This window comes from Rhinatrema bivittatum, chromosome 3 (assembly GCF_901001135.1).
Source record: "Rhinatrema bivittatum chromosome 3, aRhiBiv1.1, whole genome shotgun sequence".
Taxonomy (NCBI): Eukaryota; Metazoa; Chordata; class Amphibia; order Gymnophiona; family Rhinatrematidae; genus Rhinatrema; species Rhinatrema bivittatum.
In genome coordinates, this window is record NC_042617.1 from 156,835,213 (window position 1) to 156,855,125 (window position 19,913).

Here is a 19,913-nt window from a genome sequence, read left to right on the forward strand (position 1 = left end):
TGAGACAGTGAAACCACCAACAGGTTTTACTTAAAAGGAATACCATTTACTGATTTAAATGACCAATGGGCAATTTCTACTAAATGTAGGTAGTTAAGGAAACCTTATATCAGATTGCTTCTACCTTTCATTTATGGGGAAATACTCAGGGTTTTTTTTTAGAAAGAAATCTGATCTTCATATTCTATTTTCTCAGTTTACACTTCCTATTTTTTTTTCTCTCTCCTTATATCACTATAGAAAGATAAATCAGACTCCTAAAATTCAAAAACCTGCTGAAAAGGTTCAAAAAGTACTTACATTTTGCAGCTCTTGCCTTACGACACAAAGAGATAAAGAACAGTTGGATCCGGCGAGGCTATCTGCAGTATACTCGTTGGAATTTTAATTACGAGAACCATTTCTGCAGGGGGCTACTAAAAATAGTTTATCCTTCTATATTCTCAGGTTACAGTTCAAACTTCTTCAGAGCGAATTTCCTTTTTAAAGAAATGAATCAAAGAGGAGAACACATACTGGACGTACAGATAACATTTTCTGTGCACAGTCTTATCTGTATAAAATATAATTTTTTTAAAAATATGCTGATGCATTAATATTAGCTCTCACTATTTTCATCTGACGGCTTCTCCTTGCCCTTCCCCTCACTTACTGCACAATCCTGCTTAGGGCTGCATAATAATGCACACATTTTTTTTTTTTAACCATGCGTGCCAAAACTTAAAAGTTCCGTGTTTTTAAAGAAAACAGAAACCACGCTGCACAAAGACGCTTTAATAGGTTTCTCCTTTTTGCACTTAACTCTGTAACGTCAGTGTTTCTAGTTATAAGTTCAAGTCACTGAGGTGGCTTTACTGCATACCTCATATGGCTAAGCAAAGAACAGAAGATAAAAGCTGCCCGAATTTTAATATAACCCACTCCATCAAACAACGAATGCCAACCCATAACGTCCTTTCAATTTCAGAGCAAGAAGCAGCATACTCTGCTTCACAAGCTATTTGTCAATTCCATTTTTCATTTGCAAATTGCAGTGTGAACAAAAGCATAGCCAAGATGTCCCAAGTACCATGTAGCACTCCAGGAGAGAGAGAGTAAAGTTCCACTGACAGATCTTGTCCCTAGAGCTAAGTCCATCTCACGCAAGAACAGAACCAAAGAAGCCTGACAAATCAGGGCCCAGATCCACGACTGCCCCTCCAGCACTTAACCTCCTCAGAACTTGTTTCATGTAGTTATACATTTTTTTCAGTAGTAAATGTTTTTAACCAAAACTCTTTAAACCCATAGCTGAAACAAATAATAGTTGTAACCTTTAAGGTTCAAGTCTATGGATTTAAAATCCTACTTTATCAGTCAAGAGCAACCTGCCAAAAAAAAAATAAATAATTAATTAATTAAAATTAAAAATCCCCCTCCCCCACCACAAAGAGAAAAACCTCAGGCTGTCCTGGGGAGGGAAGCTGGTTGAAATGCATACAGCTGTCATATAATCCACACTCTTCCTCCTCCCCCTCAGACAAAGCTACCAACTGCCAATGTAATCTACTAATTAGCATATGTAAAGGAAAGGGCAGACCATGACATCAGCTTATCTGCTTCATAAAAAAAACAATTGTTTCCAGACAAACCAACAGCCTATTATGACCTCAGAAATTCCAAATAAAGGGCTGCTCGAATGAGTGGAAGAGAGCAGCAGGAGAAGCAAGAGTCCCCTTACAAATTCCCAAGCCCAGTCAAGTGCAAAACACTCCCCAGAGGAAGCCTTTCAGGGGCAGGGATTCAAAATGATGATTTTGTATGGCCACAAAAAAAAAAAAAAAAAAATTCCCACAAGACAGTGCTCTGCTGCTCTAACATCTCAGCTCAGCATTTCGAAAAGGAAATATTACAGTCTTCCGGTGGACATTTCAGTGCAAGAAATGATGATAAAGCTGTGCCACAATAAATAATGAATATTTGTATGCAATGCATTGTTGGTTAAAACATCATTAGAGAAAGTAAAGTATGATGGCATTCAGGTGACAAATCTAACAAGTGGTAACTAGAGCCAGCGAAATTCCAAACCACTGGACATCCCATGAAGACTAATAATCTCTGTCCCCATGCACTGGGTGTGGACGGTGAGTCAGTTTCAAAATGCTGGACACTCAGATAAGACATGTCACAAAACTGCCTGCTCAATATTCATGCTTTATGCGTAGAAGACCCTATTTGTGCACACAAAATGTTTTCTGTGCAGGAAACATGTTTTATGAACAAAGCTCATCGTATGCTGGCTATTGTCAAGTTTTCTGTGTATATACCATGTTTTGTATGCAGAGAAAATGCTGGGTGCACAAATTTTATTTTATGCACATAAACTGTGTTTTGTGTGCATAAATAATAAAAAAAAAAAAATTTAGCTCCTACCTTTTCACTGGAAGCTCAAGGCGAGTTACGTTCAGCTACAATGGGTATTCCCTGTCCCCAGAGCGCAAGGGGCAAAGTAACAAGCTGTGCCTTAAATCAGGTGCAATTTCTTAATGCATGTGCTAAAAATGTATCAGGAGTTTAAGATGTGTGCTAACCCAAAAATGTGCATAGAAGACATGTTTGTGCCCAAACTGCATTTTATGTGCATGAATTCTGAGTGCAGGACCCCCTGCACCACGAACTCCGGGTTCAGCCCCATAGACTAACAGCCTACGTAATTTTACTCCAGCTCTGAACAGGAGTTACAATTTCCAGCATTAAAAAATCATGTGTAAAGCTTAAGCATCTCTGCATCGGGGAGTAATAGCTAATGCCTTCATTAACATGGGATTTAAATGGAGGCGCACTAATTCATGCTCGCAGTTTAATGCAAGCTTGTATGCACAGAACTCCTTGCTGCGTTGGGAGTACAATCTGTACACAAAATAATGTGTGTATATTTGTGAGTAAAACTGTACACACAGCCCAGGGCATCATATTACACCGGGCCCCAAGTTAAAAACATAAGAACTGCCATACTGGGTCAGGCCATGGGTCCATTAAGCCCAATATCCTGTTTCCAACAATGGCCATTCCAGGTCACAAGTACTGGCAGAACCCCACATAGTAGATACATTCCATGCTGCTAATGGCTACGGGTAAGCACTGGCTTTTCCCAGGTCTACCACCAGGATCTTATTCAAACCTATTTTAAACCCAGTTAGATTAACTGCCTTTACCATATCCTCTGACAATGAATTCCAAAGCTCAATTGTGCATCGAGTGAAAAAATATTTTCTCTGAGATTTGTTTTAAAAAAGTGCTACTTAGTAACTTCATGGAGTATCCCCTAGTCTTTATTTTTTGAAAGAGGAAACAACCAATTTGCGTTTATCTGATCCTCTCCATTCATGTTTTTATAGACTCGTATCTTCCCTTCAGCCATCTCTTCTCCAAGCTGAAGAGCCCAAACCTTTTTAACCTTTCCTCATAGGGAAGCCATTCCACCCTTTATCATTTTAGTTGCCCTTCTCTGTATCTTTTCTATTTCCACTATATCTTTTCTGAAATGCAACAACCAGAATTACAAACAGCACTCTAGGTATGGTAGTGCCATGGAACAAGACAGGTATTATGTTATTCTCCATTTTGTTCTCCATTCCTTTCCTAATAATCCTAACATTCTACTTTGTTTTTATTTGACTGCTGCTACACACTGAGCCGAGGGTGTCAACATATTGCCCACGATGATGCCTAGATCCTTTTCCTGATTGTTGACTCCTAATATGGAACCTAACATTGTGTAACTACAGTGTGGATTATTTTTCTCTATGTGCATCTCTTTTCACTTGTCTACATTAAATTAAATCTGCCACATGGATGCCTGGCTTCCCAGAAACACAAGGTCTTCCTGCAGTTTCTCACAGTACCTGAGGCCCCTGAAAGTGAACTAACTTGCCCAAAGTCACAAGAGGCATTAGCAGGATTTGAACCCTGGTTTCCCCCTTCTCAGTCTGGTGATCTAATCATGAGACTACTCCTGTTCTTCACACACGAGCCATGTATGTGTGCACTTTTACCTGCATTGGGGAGAGGCACTCCAGGCGGGATGGGTCTAGGCAGGTTTTGAATTTTAGTATTTAAACATTCTTGTTCTCTACAATATCAAGCAGTGCTGTTCAATACAGATAATTTCACATACACAGTATACACACAAACAGACAATGCAACAAAAAACAAGTCACTCAAAACATTAAAAAAAAATGCAATCTTCCAACAATCATAAAAAATTATAGATTTTTATCTCTGTGCCTTCTAAAAAAGCTTTGCTTAAAACTGTTTTCCAAATTTTAAATAATCAGGTTCATTTCTCAAATTATTTGGTAATGTGTTCCACATTACAGGCCCTGCATAGGAGAAAGCTTTATTGCATGTTTCTTGTCACTTGTATTCAAAAGACTGAGTTACTAATCATTTTTTATCTACTGAACACTAAAATCATAAATCTACATATGGCTTAATAAAATCTGTCAAACCATTCATGCTGTCATTATATAGTGTTTACGAGTTAACATTAAATACTTTAAACTGTATTCACTGTTGTAGAGGAAGCCAATGAAGCTCCCTCAACGTTGGGGTAAACCTCTTAACTATTATCTACAGCCTGTGATCACCCTAGCTGCCAAATTCTGAACTAATTATAATGTTTTCAGATGAACTTTAGGCGTGTCAATATATAAGGAATCGCAATATGCAAAACCTGTTGCTATTTATTGTTTATTACTGTATAACTTGTTACTTGTAAAGCATTGTGCTATGTTATTGTTTTCTGTAAACCGAGGTGATGTAGACCTTTACGTACCACGGTATATAAAAATCTCCAAATAAATAAATAAATAAATAAATAAAAATAGTCAATTCCACTTATGACTAAAACTTGCATTAGCTCTTTTAAATGAAATTCTGAAATATAAATCTTTAAGTGTTCTAAGTTTAAAATAAGTTGCCTTTTCTACCATTTTACTTTGGTTTTTAAATGAGAGGCCTAAACAGAGATGGACTCCTCAGTCCCACCCCCATTTCTCTGGAAATATTAGTGATCCCAACCTGTAAGGAGAAGGTTAGTATCCAGCTGGTCACACTGGTCTACCCACAGAATGTTCGTCTTTTGCAAATTAAGTACATGCCTATTATATACATCCAGCCATTCACTGTAGAAATAGAGGTTATTAAGCACTTTTTTTGGAAGTCTTCCATTGTCTTCACATGGAATAAACTATATGTCATCAGCATAAATATAATAGATATCACCTAACCCTCTTAATATCTCTGCCAATGTTGATAAAAAACACTGAACAATATAGCCAAGAGAGCTGACCCTGAGGTACCCCTAAGCTTAAGAGCCCCCCCAGGAAGAAGAGTTGCACCCTAACTTCACAATTTGTTCTCTATCAGCAAGAAAAAACTCAAACCATCTCAGAACTGCAGAACCAGTCCCAACAGACTGCAACTGTTATGGCTTAAGGTACTGAAAGCAGCTAAAATGTCGAATTGCACCACCGAGAGAAACATCTTTCTAGCTACATGCCTATGTAGGGTACCTAATAAGAAGAGAAAACAGGTTTTCGTTCCATGGGGTTTTTGGAACCCAAACTGGAAAGGATCGTATATACTATGAACCTCCAAATACTCACTAAATTGTGTTAGTACTCATTTTTTAGAATCTTACTAAGGGCTGACAAATGTGAAATTGCCAATAATTTGAAACAAGTCGGCAAAAACATCTTTGGTTTTTTTGTACATTAAGGGCTGAATTTTCAAAAGATTACGCATGCCGGGCCTATTTTCAAAAGGCCTGGAAGGGAACAGGGGAAGGCAGCGCGGTTCGGAGCGGGCTCAGCGCGCAAGGTGCACAACTGTGCACCCCCTTGCGTGCGCTGATCCCGGATTTTATAACATATGCGCGCCTGCGCGCGCATGTTATCGGGCGTACATGTGCGCGCATCGGGTAGTGCGTGCACATGTAGGCCATGCACGCATGTTATAAAATTACCCCTAAGGTTCTTTTCAGCATTTTTGGAAGCAACCTTTCTTGTTGTGACACATTCACATAAGAACATAAGAAAATGCCATACTGGGTCAGACCAAGGGTCCATCAAGCCCAGCATCCTGTTTCCAACAGTGGCCAATCCAGGCCATAAGAACCTGGCAAGTACCCAAAAACTAAGTCTATTCCATGTAACCATTGCTAATGGCAGTGGCTATTCTCTAAGTGAACTTAATAGCAGGTAATGGACTTCTCCTCCAAGAACTTATCCAATCCTTTTTTAAACACAGCTATACTAACTGCACGAACCACATTCTCTGGCAACAAATTCCAGAGTTTAATTGTGCATTGAGTAAAAAAGAACTTTCTCCGATTCTCACAATTCAAGCTATTAAAAAAAACCCCCATAAAACATTTCTGCCTTGATGCTTTGTGCATCCCAGAAAGGACAAGGATCAAGGCTGCTGTATGCCGATTTTAATTGTGATATTACTTTCTTAATACCGGTAGCCATAATGGGGGCAAACGGACCACTGGCTCCTCAACTATTTCAATGTCCTTTTCAGCAAAAGCCTCTTTATCTTTACCTAGATTAGAAGACCTTGCATATTTTTCACCTTATTCTGGAAAAATTGTGCTATAGTTTCACAATCCGGCATATTTGTGAAAGGTATCTGAGATGTCTTTAATAGCTTCTTTACTGTATAAAATAGCTCTCTTTAAGTTTATTTAAGGAAGATAATACCTGTTTAGCATCATATCTTTAACCTCTCTCATGCCTGCCTTATAACTTTCAGGCAAACCTGGGGTTCTTGCTATACTTCTAATTGCTTAGACTTTCTCCATTTTCTATTCCACTCAACGATTGTTTTAATGTTAACAATTCTGAGCTGACTCAAGGAACTTTATTATTTTTTTTTCCATTCACCCAATCCTCCTTTCCAGAGACTGCCATCATATGCTAAAGCTTGCATATTAGCCCATGTTATCATCAACGTTTTTCCCCAACTCTGAACACTCATTTCTCTATAACCAATTTTTATAACATTTTTCAATATCAACCAGTGATCTGATTTTTCTACCTAACACAATGGCTAATCCCAATCTCAAAAATTGGTCTTGAGTCCATCTGGCTACATGCTAGGAAAAGATCAATTAATTAATAAAGTTAAAATCACATAAAGCCAGATATATAGCTTCAAGGCAAATCCTTTTCTACATATACATGCTCTCCTGACAGAATATCAGATCCAAAATATGCCCATCTTTGTGGATAGGCTCTTGGACTAATTGTGTAAAGCCGCTTGTTATCATAGCATCCATAAATACCGGTACATCTGACAGGCCGTCTTTGCTGAAATCTCCTAATACAATAAAGTTCTGAACTGTAATGTGATTAGCCAGTCTGTTAGCTTCAATAAATCACCTATTAAACAAGCAGGGGGTTGATATGCTAGGCAGAATGCCCATCACAAGACCCATATCATGAGAACTTCAGCTCACAAACATAATGATGCTCTCTGAACCTGCAATGAATTATTATAAATCTCCTCCTTTCTTATTTTTCCTAACTTGTCCCTCATAACTATAACCATATGCCATGATTCTGTTATAAAGACAATATCTAAACTTGTGCTGTAGGATTCAATCCATTATTTCAAGTCCCCTTGTTCTTGCTGATTGAAGATTTCTATACCCTAATTTAATATCATTACTCTACTGAACTTCTTAACAAAATTGTCACCAATTGATGTTGGTGATTCTGCTCCCACAGGACTGAACGCCAGCCGCTACGTTTTTGCTTGCCTTGTTTTTTTATATTTAATAATTCTCTTCATTTCTGCTTATAAAAACATTTTCTTAATCTGTTAGCTATTTTATTTGTACTAAGATTGCTGACTTTATACTGTCTTGCCTCTCTTTACTAACCTGAAGAAGGGTTTCGAGATTTTGCTAATCCTGGACCATTTTGCACTTTAACTATCAATTGAGTGCCTAGAAAAATTGTGCATATCTCCCAGTTAAAATTTTAAAATATGTGCTTTTAGAAAAAGGAGGGTTGCTTTCTGTACAGAATCTGTTTTTAGGGCAAACAAAAGTTTAGGAATCCTTGCATTCTTCTGGCAAAAAAACCTTTTCAGTAGCATTTAAGAAAGGTAGTTTGGGGTTTAAAGTTCCCTGACACTTAAAAGCCCTCCCATCGTACCCCATCTCCCATACTTTGTTTTTCTTATATAGCCTTAAGGCACATTACAAGGGTAATTAAAACTGAATGGTAAACAAGGTATTTAGAAACTCCTTATAACAATTCAGATGCTCTGAGGTAAAACAAATCTACAAATGGCTGCTATTCTGTGTAACAATTGTGGTGCTAAGGTCTTAAGGCAGACCATCTGGAAGCTCAAGGCTTGTCTCATTTGCCTTCAGCTGTCTGCAATTAAAAAAAAAAAAAGTTGACTCAGCTGAAAGCAGAATTGTCTAGGTTTAAAAACAAAACAAAACAAAAAAACCTCTCCAACTTTGCCACATTCAGAATATCTGCCCCCCACTCCCACAGCGGAATCAGAAACCCATGAATAAATGGATTGCAGTGGAAGGGAAGAGACTGCAACAAGGAGAAATCCACCCTCCCAAATGATACCCTTACCAAACTCTTTTTCTGCAGTGGAAAATGAGGATGATCCAGAAATGGAAACCAAAGTGGTATCTGAGAAGAGAGAGACTCAAGGGACGCTGAAAGCGCATAAGGTCATCAAGGATCGAAGCTGAACACCCCCCTCTGCTGGGAGGCAATTTCAGCAGAGTCCGAAAGAAACCACAAAATGCTCCTGCTCGGAGAATATCATCAGAGGCACTAACTTGGGGACTTAGTTTGAGGGACAAAAAAAATAGTAAAATGGCTTCTAGGATCCTTAGTTGGCAGAAATACAAACCAAATTGTCAATACTATTAAGGAAGAAAGTAAGGAATTTAAAACTGATGTTATCATCCATCTGGGGGCCAATGACCTTGCTAGAAATAGCATCCAAGAAGTATTTGTTTATATATTGAACAGCTTTTATATATTCCGTCGTTAAGTGGGACCATCACAACGGTTGACATAATAGCATAATAAATATTAATAATAAAATACATCCAATTGCTCAACAATAAAACCTAATAAAATTGTATAAAAATCTGTAAGAGAATAAAACATTAATAATGTAAAATATACAATAAATACTAAGTAAAGAGATATTTCCAGAATCTGGGGAAATAACTTAGGTACAAGGCTTAAACTACAGGCTTTTCAAAAGTGTAACATATTCACAAAAAGGGAAGGGAACAGTTAGGCCATATAGACAACTTCAATACATGGTTCAAAACCTGGTGTAACCAAGAAGGATTTGGATACATTGGGGATTGGAGCAGTAAACATAACAATAGAAATCTATACAGCTAAAAAAGCCTGCATTTGTGTACAGCAGGAAAAAGGATCCTACGTGAGGAACTCAGAACTTATGAGTTTAAACACCTGATGACAATGACAGAGAAGACAAAAAGAGGTGAATGGAATCGAGATGTCACTCCCAACACAAAGAAATGCAGGAGGTGGGTGAAGGAAACAAATTTAGTCCACTTTTAGGAAAAAGTACGGAAAAAGTGTCTGGGAAGAACAACAAGGCAATGGAAAAAAGCTGGAAAGCAATGTGTACAAATGCTCACAGTCTGAGCAACAAAGTTCAAGATTTGTATGCCCTGATGGTGGAGGCAGAATTGGATATTGTTGCTATTACAGAATCATGGTTCAGCGAGTCTTATGAATGAGATACAGCCATCCTAGGCTACATAACCTGTTGAGGAAAGATAGAGAGGGCAAAAAAAGGGAGAAGTACTTCTTTATGTCAAAAAAAGTATGCTAGTAACTGAAATGAATGGGGTGTGGAGTAAGGAGGAAGCTCCGTGGGCTGTCTGGAAAAAAAAAAAAAGATGATGCACCTGGAGAAGTCTACAAGCACCTGAATCAGACCGAAAAACCGGACAGAGATTTGCTAAAGACATCCAAAAAGAGAGAAAGAAGGGAGAAATGTTGCTCGTTGGAGATTTTAATCTGCCAGATGTGGATTGGAATATCCCTTCTGCAGAATCTGAAAGGAGTAAGGAGATTATGGATGCCTTTCAAGGGGCTCTGCTTAGACAAATGGTGATGGAACCCATGAAGGGAGGAGCAATACTGGATCTGGTGCTCACAAATGGAGATGTGCACCTATCTGGACATCAGAGAAACTATCTAAGCACCAGTGATCACCAGGCATTACAGATACAGCAGCTAAAATGGAGGGAGGTCACATGAAGATTAAAATCATGGATTTCAGAAATACAGATTTTGAAAAAATGGGGAAACTACCTTGAGGAAGAGCTAGAAGCATGGGAGGAGATGGGAGGAGTGGAACAGAAGTGGGACTAAATTAAAAGGAGATCTAATAAAAGCAGCAAATCTTTATGTAAAAAAAAGTAACAGTAAAAGGAAACAGACACAGTTCTCTAAAGATGTGGCTGAAAAAATAAAAGGCAAAAAGATCAACAAGTACAAAGGAACACAAAAAGAGGTGCACAGGGAAGAATATCTGGTGAAGCTGTAAGAGACAAGAAAAAAATCAGGATGGCAAAAGCCTGAATGGAAGAAAGAATCATTAAAGAGGTGAAGCAAGGTGACAAAACATTTTTCAGATACATCAAAGGAAAGGATGTATGCCAGAGGTGGTATCGCAAGAGTAAAAGGAGACAAGGGTCATTGCGTGCAGAAAGATGAGGAAAAAAGCAGAAATATTAAATATTTAATTTCCACATTCACTAAAGACCTTTTGGAAGGACCCTTGCTGGTTGGTAAGAGTACAGGTGGGAATGGAGGGTAGATACCACTCCACTTATGGAACACAGTGTTTGAGTGGAACTAGCAAAACTGAACGTGGACAAAGCCATGGGACCGGATGACAAACATCCCATGATACTGAATGAGCTCAGGGAGGAGCTGGTGGGTCCACTGAAAGACCTGTTCAATAGATCACTGGAAATGGGAGTGATGCCACAAGTTTGAAGAAAGGTAATTATGGTCCCCCTTCACAAAAATGGTAGCAGGAAGGAGCCTGGAAACTACAGGCCAGTTATCCTCACCTCTGTGGTGGGAAAACTAATGGAGACACGTCTGAAGGAAAGGATAGTAAAAAACCTGCAATGCAATGGGTTGCATGGTCCAAGGCAACATGGTTTTCCCAGAGGAAGATTATGTAAGACCAATCTGACTTTTTTTGATTGGATGACTAGAGAATTAGATCAAGGAAAAGCATTTGATGTGATTTATCTGGATTTCAGCAAAGCTTCTGATATGATCCTGCAAAGGGGGCTCATGAACAAATTGAAAAGCCTGGGAATGGGTCCCATGATGATGGAATGGATCAAACATTGGTTTACCAAAAAAAGATAGCAAGTAGTCATAAAGGGAACCTACTCTGGAGGAGGGAAAAGTGATAAGTGGAGTGCCACAGGCGTGAGATTTGGGACAGGTTCTGTTCATTATCTTTGTGAGTGATATTGCAGAAAGGTTAGAAGGAAAGGTTTGTATTTTTGCGGATGACACGAACATCTGCAACAGAGTGGACATGCCTGAAGGAGAGAGAAAATTAAAGTGATCTAAGAAAACTTGAGACATGATCAAAAGTTTGGCAGTTGGGATTCAATGCCAGGAAGTGCAAAGTCATGCATTTGAGATGCAAAAATCCAAAGAAACTGAACATGAATGGTAGGCAAAATTCTGATAATCACAGGCTGGGAGCAAAATCTTGGGGTGATAAGTGTCCAATGATCTGAAGGCGGTGGCTATAGCCAGAGGGATGCTGGGCTGCATAAAGTGAGGGATAACCAGCAGGAAAAAGGAGGTGATAATGCCCCTGTACAGGTCCTTGGTGAGGCTTCATCTGGAGTACTGTGTTCACTTCTGGAGACCGTATGTCAAAAAGGAGAGAGACAGGATTGAAGCAACCAAAACGGTATGGAGGACCTAAATATGCATACGCTGGAGGAGAGGAGAGTCAGGGGTGATCTAATGGAGACTTTTAAATACCTGAAAGATATTAATAATGCACAGGATTTAAACCTTTTTTGATGGAAAGAAAACTGTAGAAGAAGGGATCATAATATGAAGCTCCAAGGGCACCAAGTCAGGACCAATGCCAGGAAGTATTTCTTCACGGAAAGGGTGGTGGATGCAAGGAATGTCTTCCCAAGCGACATAGTGAGGGCAAGGGCAGTAACTGAATTCAAAAGGGCAGACGATTTCTAGTGGATAAATAATGGAGATGAAGAAAAGATAATCCATGTTAACTAAGTTAACCTAACAGAGTAATAACAGCCATAAGAATAAAAAAAAATCTTGCTGGGCAGACTTCTGCTGTCATTTACTATGTTACCATGGACAGAATTGGAGGGTAAACTAAATGTTTCTTTTCATATTGGCTATGCATCCATAATATCTTCCATACTATGTCAGAAGTGGAATAGGATATAACGTTTTACAATCCTCCTTCCATAAATATCCCCCTGTTAAAAATATAACCTATAAAAACATCCTTGCTGTCATAAAGCTCCAATACTGACACAGTCCCAGAATTCTGTAGCTTAATGTCCAACCTCAGTCCATCCTAATCCCAAGAAGAAAAAAAAATTATGTAAATACAAGAATTTATTTAGAATTCTAACAGCAGTTTCCCTTTAGTGTATCCACCTCTAGAGAAGAGAGCTTCCGGCCCTCTGCATGCCCACAAAAAAGTAGGCCCACCAGGCAGAGACCTACCTACTGTCCACTAGGGATGTGCATCGCTTTTTTGATGAATTAAAATATCTTATGATATTTCCTAATTCGTCATGTATCGGGGGTCCCTGAAAATGATAGGAAAACCCCATGAAATTTTGTGTGGTTTTCTTTTTTTTTTGGGGGGGGGGGGGGGGGGGGGGAGAAAGGGCACACAGAAAAAAAAAAACCCAAACCCACCCCAACCCTTCAGATCTAATTATTTACAATCCCCCATCCTTCTGACCCTCCTCCAAAACTTGCCTAAAGTCCCTGGTGGTCCAGCGGGGGTCCCGGGAGCGATGACCCCCCTCTCAGGCCGTCGGCTGCCACTAATCAAAATGGCGCCGATGGCCCTTTGCCCTTAGCATGTGACAGGGTATCCGTGCCATTGGCCGGCCCCTGTCACATGGTTGGAGCACTGGATGGCCCGTGCCCTATCACATGGAAGGAGCAACGGATGGCCCGTGCCCTTGCTGGTATTCAGTCCTCCCAGGATGCTTTACGTACAGAAATGGCCCTTTAGAAAACTGCACATCTGGCATGCACATAAAATTACAGGCATACACCCTGTATGCCTGAACTTTTATGTGCACATGGGAGAGGCGTTCAGGGGGTGGAGTCTGGGCAGATTTGGATTTACACACATACTTTTTGATTTTTAAAAGCATGTGCTTAAATTCTCTTGGCAAAACTACCTCACTAAATAGCAGGTGTAACTGTGTGTACATAATTTTGCCAAGATAATTTACCAAGTGGACTTGTGCATTTCAATCCGCTATGAAACTTGGTGTTAACTTATGCACATCTTTGCCAGCTAAAGAATGTACAATGTGTGGTGGTCGCTACATACTTTGTGAGAGAATAGCTGGGGGGAACGACCGAGGGGACCCAGGTTAGAGGGAAAGCCTGAGAGAAAACTCCAGGCCAGAGAGAAAGTCAGAGTAGGAAGGAAACTACAGCTCCCAGGATGCACAGGGGCTCCGGGGGGGGGGGGGAGTTTCTGACAGCAGGGAAAGTGGAAACTTCCGGGCCTTTAATCACTCAGATGGGCCATTAGACAGGGAGGAAGCCCAGGTGAGTTTAAATGAGGAAAGTCTGGTAGAAGAAGGGGGAAGGTCAGAAGCAAGGGGAAGATCTGCCAAAGCCAGAGGAAAGTTCAGAGGAGACAGATGGAACCAGTGGTGGAGCCCTCCCCCAGAAGAAGATAAGTGTGGAATCTGTAAACTGAAGCACTCATTAAGCACTGCAATGGGTGGTTATAGCTGTTGCTGGGAAGCAGTAAAGAGTTATAATTTCAGCTGCAGGCTATAGAGGGTGGTGGCAGTGATGCTTGGTTCCCAAGAACCAAGCGCACAGCCTAAAGCAGAGATTGTTGACCTTCTGTGTGACTCAGAGGAGAGACTGCTCTGCTTATAACAGACATTGTCTTTGTGAAGAAAAGGAGATACTTATGAAGAGAGGGGTGCTACAGAACCTCATCCCTCCAGCCTAAGACTCTGATAAAGGAACTTTGCCTGAATTCCTGAACAGCGGCACCATTAGAAGAAACAAGGTAAATTTGTTTGATAAAAATGTACTACCAAGGTACCACAGAGACTTGTTCCAGAAACCTCATCTGTGGGAGAGAAGCCATTTCCTGAGTTCCTGACCTGCAACACTGTTTGAGAAAGAATAGAGAGACTCGGAACTATTGTGGAGAGAGAGAGAGAGCGACAAATGTTACATATTCCCCCAAAAGGCAACATTAGCTCTAAATATTGACAAACTCTGAGCAGCCATGATTAAAGAATTAAAAGAATTTCAAATTCGGACTCATTTCTATTAGCTTCACTTCAATGACAATAGAGGCTTAGCAGAGGGTACTGAATGCTGTGGTTTGTGGGTCCCTTAGAACCTTGCAAGGCCTGGACCTGGCCCCTGGCCCCACCAAGCTGAAGTCAGTCCTTGGAGGGACATCAGACTTTTCCATGTCTCAGAGTTGGTGAGTGATGTGGTGGGCACAGGAAAGGGGAAACGTTGGCACGTTTCCCATAAGAAATGCATGGGGGGCAGCTTGAACCAAGGCTATCTAGACTGTGTCACTTTCTACTGGGTTTTGTTTTTTTTTAATTTGCATTCATACAAGTTCGTGCAGGCTTTCAAGATGAAATCTGCAGACTGTCATACGAGGAGTGCACATATATTCCTCATCTTGACAGGTAGAAAGTCCCAATAGTTAAAAAGCAGCAATAAGTGTTAAGACACGTCAGTTGACAATCATAACACACAAGACCATTAAATTCCGATTTTTAATCAGCTGATGCCATTCCCCAATAAATGGGGCACCAAGGTGCAGCCGTCACCTGAAGCCTATGAACAGGAACCTTTTACAGCGTGAATACAGCACAAGCTGATGAGGAGGGAAAATGGGAAATTTTCAAAACTGTGAGGTAGTGTTGGCCATAAAAAGTGATGATTTTATTTTTGACAAGAGAAAATAAGAGAATGGTTTTATTATTATTATTATTAGGGTTATTGTTGCTCTGTACAGGTTAACCTAGATAACATGGGTTACTCTTTTCTTCAGCTCCATCCTTTATCCACTACAGGTTCCGTGTGTTTATCCCATGCCCTTTTGAATTTCATTACCATCGTTGTCCTTACTACCTCTACCAGGAGGGCATTCCATCCATCTACCATCCTTTCCGTGAAGAAATAAAAATGTTAGCCCAAAAGAGAAGGTCAGCAAGAAATAAAACCAAATGAGAAAAAGAAAAAAGTGAAGTTATTCCGAAGGCTCTAGCTAGAGCACTATTACTTCATGTAGCAACAAATATTTCATTTCTTTTAAAAAAAATGTTTAGATGTCCTTACAAAACTATATATAATTGCTTAAACAACATAATTTTACACTGAAGTTATCAAAGCTTCTTTCCTCATTTCTATGCGCACAAGCAGTAAGGCAAAGAATAGTGAAGGTTGTTCTTGGTTGCCACTTTAAGAATAATCTAAAAGGCATTGCTGCTTTGATAAGGTCCTATAAGCAATGGTTTTCCAGCTTGGGATTCCAACCCAGTACTGGGTCACGCACAGCAGTGGCTGCGTCATGGCACCCCATCCCCATCTGAAGTACAGCTTCTGCTGCCGACTCCTAGTTCCACGCAAATCTCAGGATCTTTCGAGTCTCGAGGTTACCCGTACTCTGAGCACTGTTCTCGCACTGAGAGCTGAGAAGTTCAAGAGTACAGGCGCTGTGTAATGTTCAAGTGACTGAGCCATTCAGAGCTGCAGGTGCATCGGAGTCCATGGTGAGAGTGAGCAATAGGGGATTGGAATGTGCAACGAAGGCTGAACTTTTTTTTTCTTTTTCCTCCACTGGGTCTCAAGGAAAAAAAAAAAAAGAGTTTGACAACCACTGGTATTCAGTCCTTCCAGGATGATACAGCTGCTGGCAACCTGGCATGGGTTTTCACGCAAAAACTAGCGCCAACAGCTCCACTGATTTCAAAGGATCTACAACATGCAGTCGTAGTCAAGTGACAGCCAAAAAATTACACATCACAAAAAAAAAGAGCATGGTAACTTTAAACTTTTGATTTATGTTCCGCCTTGTGTGACTGCTCAGCCACTTCAAAGCAGATTACATTCAGGTACTGTAGGCATTTCTCTCTCCTCAGAGGGTTCAAAATCCAGGTTCTCAACCTGTTGCTCCAACCACGGGGGAACATTTTTCAGGAACATACCTCTGCACCAATGACCTGAACATCAGGATTCACTGAAGAGGATTCATGGCCTTTCTGTGGATGACTGCACTAATTCATCTTTTGAGCTCTCAGAATATTCCCAGAACAATGCGACACACCTCAATGCCTCCGATACTGATGTCAGAAGTAAGGGATGGCATGTTAGGGTTTCTTTTCTTCTAAATAAAAGTAGTGCAACTGTAAATAGAGCGCTGCTCTTCAAAGCTAGTCACAGATACAGTATTAAAACGTTAGTCCAATAAAAAGGGAGGCAAAAGCACAAATGAAAGATCGCTAAAGAGGAAAAGCTAGGTGACGAGACTTTTTCCAGGTACATCAGTGAAAGGAGGAAGGCCAGAAATGAACTGTAAGACTGAGAGGAGACAAGGAGAAGTGTGTGGAAAGAGGTGAGGAAAAAGCAGTGAGGCTGAACAAGTACGTCTGTTTGTATCCACTGAAGAAGAGTTTGGAGAAGACCTGGCGATTGTTGGAAGGAGTACATATGGGAAAGGGATAGGTGCGACATTTACAGAAGAGAGTGTTTGTGTAGAACTAGAAAAAAGTTAAAAGTGAGCAAAGCCATTGGCCCAGACAGGATGCATTCTAGGACACTACGAGAGCTCAAAAAGGTTTCGGTGGGTTCACTGAAGGACCTCTTCAAAAGATCTTTGGAGACTGAAGTGGGTAGACATGGTCCCTCTTCAAAAAAAAAAAAAAGTGGTAAGAGGAAGCTGGAAACTACAGGCCAGCCAGTCTTACCTCAATGGTGGGAAAATTAATGAACGCTCTACTGACGAAAGGGATAGGGCAGGATGCAAAGCAGCATGATTTTACCAGAGGCAGATCATGTCAAACAAATCTGATTAATTTCTTCAACTAGAGAATTAGATCAAAGGCGTGCACTGGATATGGTCTACTTGGCTTTCGGCAAAGTTTCCGATATTGTCCCACACAGAAAGCTCATTAATAAACTGAGAAGACTGGGGAAGGCCCAAAGGTGGTGCACTGGTGCAGAAACCGGTTGTGCGATAAATAGAAGTTTACAGAAGTTCATTCTAAGGAGAGAAAAATGATTAGTGGAGTGCCTCAGGGATTGGTCCTGGGGCTGGTTCCGTTCAATATCTGTAAGAGATACTGCAGAGAAGTTAAAAGGAAAAGTTGGTCTTTTCACGGATAACATTAAGATCCGCAACAGAGTAGATGCCCCTAATCAAGTGGACAGGATGAGAAATGATCTAAAAAAAAACCATGCAGAGCGGTCAAATGCTTGGCAGTTAAGATTCAATGTAAAAAAGTGCAGAGTCATGCATTTGCAGTGCAGAAATGCGAGGAGACTGTACACAATGGAGGTGAGAAGCTGATGTGCCCAGACCAGGAGAGAGACCCTGTGGTGACAGTGTCCGGTGATCTCAATTTAGTAAAACAATGTGATAAGGGTATAGACAGAGCAGAGGAAGGCTGGATGCCTAAATTAATTAGCAGAAAAAAAGGAAAGATAGTGCCTCTCTGCAGGTTGTTGGTGAACCACAATACTTTGGGGATGATTGGGTGATGGGGGGAGGGGAGGGAAGACCGGGAATGGAGCTTTGATCTATAATGGTTACATTAGAAATGTATGTCTGCATCACAGTGAAAATTCTAGAGAGGGAGTGTATTTATTCACATATGTATTAGCTTTTGATACGGTCTTACCCACTCTCTAGTGAGAGTTGGCAGGAGGGCAATCCATATTGGGAATATTTTTTTTTTTTATTGCTATTGTATTTTGTATTTTCCACGAGATTGTACATCACTTTGGGTCCCATTCTATGTGAAAAAAGGCAGTACAGAAACCTAAAAATAAAAAGATATGAAAATGAAAGGATATAGATAGGCTGGAGGTGGTCCAGAGAAAAGCAACCAAAATGGTGCACTAAATGCCATATGAGATGAGATGAGAAGTGAGAAGAGTAGAGACAGGGGAGACATGATAGAGACGTTTAATACCTGAAAGGTATTAATGGGCGAGAAGTAAATCTTTTTCAAAGATGGCTGAATTTACTTCAACTTTCAAAAAGACCGCAACTGGTCAGGGTCAGAGAAGACATATCTATTTCTCAGATGTTTAATAAGGCATTTCATAAGGAAAATGTAAAAAAAAATAGTTAGTTAAGATTCTAGCCGCCACGTTCTAGAGCATCTGTAGAGGTTTGGTGGTGGAGATGGGGAGGCCAAGGAGGAGGGCGTTGCAGTAGTCAATCTTGGTAAAGAGCGTGGTTTGGAGGACTGTCCTAAAATCATGGAAATGGAGGAGGAGTTTGAGCCTTTTCAGAACTTGTAGTTTATAAAAGCAGTCCTTGGTTGTGTTGTTAATGGATTTCTTTAGATTCAGACGATTGTCGAGGATTACTTTAACCTGAAAGACCCTACTAGCCTTGACCACAGATGCATTAGCTAATTGCAACGTACTAACCTTTTTTGTTCCCCAAACATGACTTCGAGTAGTGTTGTCCATAAGCCATAACCTAAACCTTGTACTTTAAATTGATTGATATGGAAGATATATCTGTTGTTCCTATGTTTAGAAATAGAAAGTTGCAGGGACACTTCAGCTGACCTCAGTGCTTTTCCTTGCACTCTACGCACCATTATCAATACATGTTGAAGTGGTGAAAGTCACCCCCCCCCCCCCCCCCCCAGCATTGCAATTGTCACACCTAGGTCTGATTGAACCACAACAGCCAATCGCTCCAAGACCTTCTGCACTGCCCACTCTCTCCATGCCTGATCTGCAGCTCCTCATTACCCACTAACAATGCAATGCAAGCGTGCACTCAGGCTAACCAGAGTTGCACATGTGTCTATAACCCCAATGCAATAAGGGGATCAGCGCGTCCAAACCAGGACATAGCCAATAGTGCTCATCACATGTAAATGCCATATTGATGAGGCTAATAGCTTCTATCCCTGATATAAAAAATAACCGATGTGCACATATTAAACCTCAAAAACTAATGTCAGCCCTGGAGCTGGTGTTAAGTTTTGAGGAGCCCAAAAGTTGATTAGAAAAAGCAGAAAATACTGTGGTATTAAGGCAGAGGAACCACAGAAAGCAGCAACACGAGAAAAAAAAATGCACAGTCACGGGTTAGGAAAATGGATGCTCGTAAATTGAGTGTCTGTTTTCCTAACCCACGCAGAGCCACTTCCCCTGGACGCCCAATGCTGAGGTGGTGCTAGGGACGCACAATTTCCCCTAGTGCCTCCTCTTTAACGTAGCCGCTTGTTTGCCTGCTGCATCGCGTGCCCGGGAGAGGTAGATGGGCGTGTGTTAGGGAAGCGAGCGCTCATGATTGAGCACCTGTTTTTCCTGTGCAGATAT

General features: G+C 40.6%; 1 protein-coding gene across 10 annotated transcripts in view; it reads right to left on the bottom strand.

Moving 5' to 3' along the window:
- Positions 1 to 19,913, bottom strand: part of SIPA1L2 (signal induced proliferation associated 1 like 2) — a 492,084-nt gene that overhangs the window by 356,035 nt on the left and 116,136 nt on the right. The window contains exon 1 of one of the 10 annotated variants that reach the window (XM_029593858.1): positions 301 to 343. The exons of the other annotated variants lie outside the window; for them this stretch is intronic. The gene's annotated coding sequence lies outside the window, so the exon portion shown is untranslated. Of the gene's footprint in view, positions 1 to 300; positions 344 to 19,913 lie in introns of those variants that run through there. 10 annotated transcript variants of the gene reach the window in all.